At 49.2% G+C, this 5,864-nt stretch overlaps 1 long non-coding RNA gene across 3 annotated transcripts; it reads right to left on the reverse strand.

Moving 5' to 3' along the window:
- Positions 1-991: 991 nt before the first annotated feature.
- On the reverse strand, positions 992-5,015 carry LOC119807990. Of its 3 annotated transcripts, none has more exons than XR_005284388.1 (4): positions 4,876-5,015; positions 3,262-4,731; positions 1,472-1,646; positions 992-1,048 (listed from the first exon to the last, which is right to left on the reverse strand). It is a non-coding gene; the product is annotated as an uncharacterized LOC119807990 (long non-coding RNA). The 3 variants fall into 3 exon arrangements; XR_005284387.1 differs by lacking the exon at positions 992-1,048 and adding an exon at positions 1,052-1,111; XR_005284386.1 differs by lacking the exon at positions 992-1,048 and having other exon boundaries at positions 1,217-1,646.
- Positions 5,016-5,864: the final 849 nt, after the last annotated feature.

The following is a 5,864-nucleotide window of genomic DNA, read 5'->3' on the forward strand; positions in this document are numbered from 1 at the left end:
GAAACTCGCTCTGTAGACCAGGCTGACCTCAAACTCACAGAGATCCTCCTGCCTCTGCCTCCCAAATGCTGGGATTAAAGCAGTATGCCACCACTGCCCAGCTTCTGCCTTTCTTTTTACAGAACCTCTTGCATTAGTCTTTAGTTTCTAGCCCTCCCCCTACACCCCCCCACCCCCCACCCCCCGCCGCAGTACTTCAGACACTGTATACAATGCCTTTTAGCAGAGAACAAGCTTCCGTCCCATTGTTCTTTTTCCAAAACATCCAGGGGGATTTCCGGTCTCCTCTCCTGCACCCATCTGAAGTAGCTAGTTTTTCTTTCTATTTTGTAGGGGGTTGGAGGGTCTTTATTTGTTTTTCTTTCTTGAGAGACAGGATCTCAGTAGAGAAAGTGGCCTAGGCTCTGCATCCTCCTACCTGCTTTTCCTAAGGGCTGGGATTACAGGCATGCGCCACTGTGCTTGGCAAGCCGGTTAATGCCTCTCTCTGACTCACAGTCATTTCTGAGAAAGGATCTATGCTGCTGTTGGTTGGTTGGTTGGCTCAGGCTTCTTTTTTTTTCTGTAAAGTTTAAATATATTCTTAAGTTTTGTATACACTTGGTTTAGAGTTTGGCCTGGGTTTGGGTGAGCTCTTGGATTAAAAAGCATCCTGGGGTTGGAAGATGCAGTCCTGTTAGTAAAGCCCTTGGTGGGCGAGCATGAGAATCTGAGTTCCATTCTCCAGCGCCTGCAGTGATCCCAGTGGCAAGATCTCCGGAATTGCTAGCCAGTCCAGCTGAATATATATATTAAAAAGGGGCTGTTGTCCTTGGCTTCTCGGTCAGCCTCCACCATCAGCCACTTTCAGAGAGTCCAATTTGGTCGCATGTTCCATCAGTCCCATTCCAAGTGGACTTGGTGGTCTCCCATTAGTTCTGTCCTGCCGTCTCAGTGGGTGAACGCATCCCTCATGGTTCTGATTTTCTTTCTCATGATGGGCTTGGTCTCTACGACATGAACGGGCTCTGTGTGAGCCTTGTCAGTTTGGTTGCTCACCTTCCTGGACCTGGAGGGAGTTGGGAGGACCTTGGACTCAACATAGTGTAGAGAACCCTGATGGCTCTTTGGCCTGGAGAGGGAGGGAGTGGGGGTATGGGTGGAGGGGAGGGGAGGGAAGAGGGAGGAGGAGGGGAGAAGATGGCAATTTTTAATAAAAAATAAATAAACTGGAAACAAAAAAAAGGGGGGGCTGGACAGGATGGCACATTTTAAACTCAGCACTCGGGAGGCAGAGACAGGCAAATCTCTGTGAGTTCGAGGCCAGCCTAGTCTACATTGTGAAACCCTCCCTAACAAAATAGGTAGGGAATGATTAAAGAAGACCCCTAATATCAATGTCTGGTCTTCACATGCATCCACACACATGTGCAAACAAACCAATGCATGCAGATATGCACACGCAAAGTAATAAAATGTAAAAGCATCATACCTGAGGCTCCGAGTTACCCCTCAGAAAGGAAAGCATCGTCACCTGAAACGGGTCAGCGCATCTCTCCCTACAACGCATCTCCATCTCTTCCAGCTCTCAATGTTAGCTTCCAAATCCTAGCATCAGGCTGGGGTGTCACTCAGTCCACATGGTGCTCCCTGCTATTCCCAAAGCCCTGGATTTGGTCCCCAGCACCATGGAAAACAAAACAAACAAAACCAGATGTGGTGGTGAATGCCTGTCATCCCAGACTGGGAAGGGAGAGACAGAAGGATCAGGAGGGCAAGACCATTATTGTTTGCATCATGAGTTAAGGCCAGCCTGGGCTAAATGAGAAAGTTGTGCCCTATTAATACATAAATAAAATATCAAGGTAGGTGTGATGGTGCGTGCCTATAATCTAGTAATTGAGAGGCTAAGACAGAGTATTGCTGTGAGTTCAAGGCTAGTCTGATTAAAACAAAAACCAAAAAACCAACAAAAATAGAATAAAAAGGAAAGGAAACCAACAACAAACCAAAATCAAACAAAATTAAACATCATCATCTTGTAACTTAGTGAACGCAGTATTTGTTAGTGTTCAGGCATCTGTGCCGGCCTGTCCTTGGGGTCTTGACAGGATTCCTGTGCATATTCGCTACACTCCCCCTCTCTCTTTCTCTTCCACCACTCTTGTCCCAGGAACCCGTCTCTGCCCCTCTCTTCTGCCCTCTTCTCTCTCCTCTTCCAATAAACCTGCCATGTGAGCCTTGTTGCACAGTACGGACTTCTCTTCTTGGCATTTTTTAAATTACAACACTGGTTCCCTGTCCGGGAAAGGCTCTCCTGGTGCTTCCTCCTGCCCTCTGGCTGTTTGAGGTACACCAGGACCCTGGAACCAGGTCCACAGACAAGAGTCTCGCTAACCCGTCACCGGCACGATGGGTGAGCCCCCTCTTCTCCTCTGGCCATTTCCACGAGTGAGGACTCGTCTCTCAAGCGTGGTTTCTTGCCTTTTGTCCTTGTTGATCCCCCGTACTAAGCAACCCCGGCTTTCCCCAGTTCGGAGCCCCTGGCCCCTCTTCTGTATTTTTTTCTTTTTTTTTTGTTTTTGTTTTTTTTTTTTTGTTTTTCTCATTTTTTTTAATTAAAAATTTCCATCTCCTCCCCTCCTCCTCCCCCTTCCCTCCCCTCCCTTCCACCCATACCCCCACTCCGCCCCTCTCCAAGCCAAAGAGCCATCAGGGTTCCCTTTACTATGTTAAGTCCGAGGAGAGGGTGCCAGAAATGTCCTGATCCTATTGCCATACTCATGAATATCTTGCATATCACCATAGAACCTTCACCTGGCATTGGATGGAGAAAATGACAGAGCCCCACATAGAAGCACTAGATTGAGCTCCCAAGGTCCTGATGAGGAGCAAAAGGAGGGAGATCATGAGCAAGGAAGTCAGGACCGGGAGGAGTGCGTTTACCCATTGAGACGGTGGGACAGATCTAACGGGAGACCACCAAGTCCAGTTGGAATGGGACTGATGGAACAGGGGACCAAACCGGACTCTCTGAATGTGGCTGACGGTGGAGGAGGACTGAGAAACCAAGGACAACGGCGATGAGCTTGAACTCTACAGCATGGACGGGCTCATTGTGAGCCTTGTCAGTTTGGTTGCTCACCTTCCTGGATTTAGGGGAAGCTGGGAGGACCCTCTTCTGTATTTGACGAATCACTGAGGCAGCCTGTGCCCTCTCAAAACCAACCCTCTCTGAGTTCCTGGGACCCTAGGAATTACAGACCCTTGGGTCTCACTTACCTGTCTCACTCATGGGAACTTTGACATCATCTATATCTCCAGCTTTTACTGTCAGAGCCGGATTTAAGAGCTTCTAAACTCATCTTCGCAGTTAGATTTGGCCCAAATATCTGTAGCTATTGCTTTCTGATCTGCTTTCTTGTTGACTTTTCATTCAGTATCAACAGCTGAGTCTCTGGCAGGGTTATCCCCCTCTGACCTGGATGTGAGGCTTCCTTTCTCGAGCACAGTCCTCTCCTCGCCTTCTGGCTTTTCTCGAAAGTCCTGGTACCAGGTGACTGTGTTTCTCTCAGGCTCAGAGCCCTTGACCTCTGTCCCTGTGTGATGACATACTGAAACAGCTTGCGCCCACTCGGTCTGATCCTCCCTGAATCTGGGATGCCAGTGTATTCAGGCCTTGGATCTTCTTTCTCTAGCTCACTCGTGCACACTCAGTCTTCCTCTTCTTCATCCTTGGGAGCTGTGTTCTGCACCTCCTCTCTCCCAGCGGGATGTCTTTTTGAGACCAACTGACAACTCCTTTCAAATCAAATCTGGCTTCAGTATTTCTTGGACCAGACAGCCAGGGAACAGAGAAAGAATTCTCTGCTTTCTTTTTTTTCATTGCTCCGAAACCTGCTTGTCTGTCTGCTCTCCCTCTCTAAGTGTCCTGTTTGCTGCACCGTGCGGGTCAGATGGACAAGTCAGCTTCCTCTTGCTCAGCACACACTGTCCTCCCTTTCTTTTCATTTACTCCCCTCCTGTTTTCATCTGGCCCTGGTGATTCCCCCGTCACTCTTCCTTGCCTTCTCAGGAGACAGCCTTTACTAGTTTGCTACGAATTTGTTGTTTCACTATTGATTGTCCTCAGTAGTCAACCACCTGCGCTTCCTGGAAGATCGGCTAGGAGGAGGCTGTCCAGGCGCGGCTGCGGCGATGGGAAAAGGAGCAGGTGCTTTAAGTTCTTGTGAGCTCCAGAGAGTCGACTCGGATCCACCTCGAACAGCATTTGCCAGCTCCAAGTGGTGCCTGATGGTTCCACAGGGTCTGGACAGAGAAGTGAAACAGCCAGATACCCCAGGGTGTGGTCAGCACCCCAGCATTCTCAAGTCCCCCAAAGACTATGAAGCCCCAGGTCAGCAAGGAGCAGTCTTGGGAACAGGGCATCCTTGTCCCCGCCTCACCTGCTACTCCTTACTAACTCCTCACCTTTTTATAATAAACAAAAGAGATGAGCGTTAGTACTCAGGCATCTGCACTGGCCTGCCCCTGGGGTCCTGACGGGATACATCCTCAGCTGCAGCCCCTAAGAGCACCCGCTGTGCACGTTCACTGCATTCTCTTTAAAAGGTGGGTCCGGATGGAGAGATGGTTCAGTGGTTAAGAGCACTAACCGCTCTCCCAGAGGTCCTGAGTTCAACACCCAAAACCCGATGTGGCAGCTCACAACTGTCTCAGTTCCAGGGGTCCTGGCACCCATGACAAGAACACCTAAAGAAAACAAAAAAGAATAAAAGGTGAACCTGTCCCCTTCCTTGTGTCTCCTTCCCTCTCTCTCTCTTCCCCACTCTTGTTCCCAGGGACCAGTCTCTGCCCCCCTCTTCTGCCCCCTTCTCTCTCCTCTTCCATGTGAACCTTGGCAGTTTCTCCTCCGAGATTAAAATGAGCGTTTAAGTCCGTATCCTCCGTAGAGATGCAGCATCAGGGTCACTGCAGCAGCAACACATGCAAAGATCCTCAGACTTCAGTGCTCATGTGTACAAAACTGTGTGTCCACACCCTGAGCAGATATCCAAACAGGGCTCAGCTGGGCTCCTCTCACCCTTCCCTCCCCTAAGTAGCAGAGTGCTTGCCTTTTACGCAGGAATTGTTGGCAGTGAAAATTGAGTCATGAATTGTAACTCATGTTGGACTCTAGATCCCCTCTTGGCTTCCAGGCCTCAGTTTCCTTCCTGCCTTCATTCCTTCCTTTCTTCCTTAATTAATTAATTTATATTTTTGGTTTGCCGAGACAAGATTTCTCTGTATAGCAGTCCTGGCTGTTCTGGAACTTGCTCTGTAGACTGGACTGGCCTCGGACTCACAGACAGCCTGCCTCTGCTTTCCAAGCACTGGGATTAAAGACATGTACCACTACCTCCGGACCTTAACTTTTTTTTTTTTTTTTTTTTTTTTTTTTTGGCAGGGTCTCTTTATGTAGCCCAGGCTGGCCTTGACCTTTTGTTGAGCTTCTTACCCCTGCCTCCCACATGCTGGTGTTCAAGGCATTTGCCTGGCTGAGATATCTCCTTAGCTCCCCGGCTCCAGCCCTGTTTCCTGTGGCCTCATTGATAAGGTGACTGGGAAGGCTATGGAAGCCAGCTAGCCCTCTCAGTACCTAAGAGAGGACTCTAATGGTCCTCCTGATGTGTACTATTAGAGTGGGGTGGAATGATTGATATCCATGTCTGACCTTCACTTGCAGCTGCACACACGTGCAAACATCCCAGTGTACACAGCATTCCAGTAGACAGCCCTGGCAGTAGGTGTGTTCCCATCTGAGATCTGGATGGGAAGGTCTGCAACATGCTGTGTGGTGTTAGCTTCAGGCCTCAGCCTTCCTGAGGATGCAATGCATAGTTTTG

Source organism: Arvicola amphibius, chromosome 2 (assembly GCF_903992535.2).
Source record: "Arvicola amphibius chromosome 2, mArvAmp1.2, whole genome shotgun sequence".
In the NCBI taxonomy this organism is placed as follows: domain Eukaryota; kingdom Metazoa; phylum Chordata; class Mammalia; order Rodentia; family Cricetidae; genus Arvicola; species Arvicola amphibius.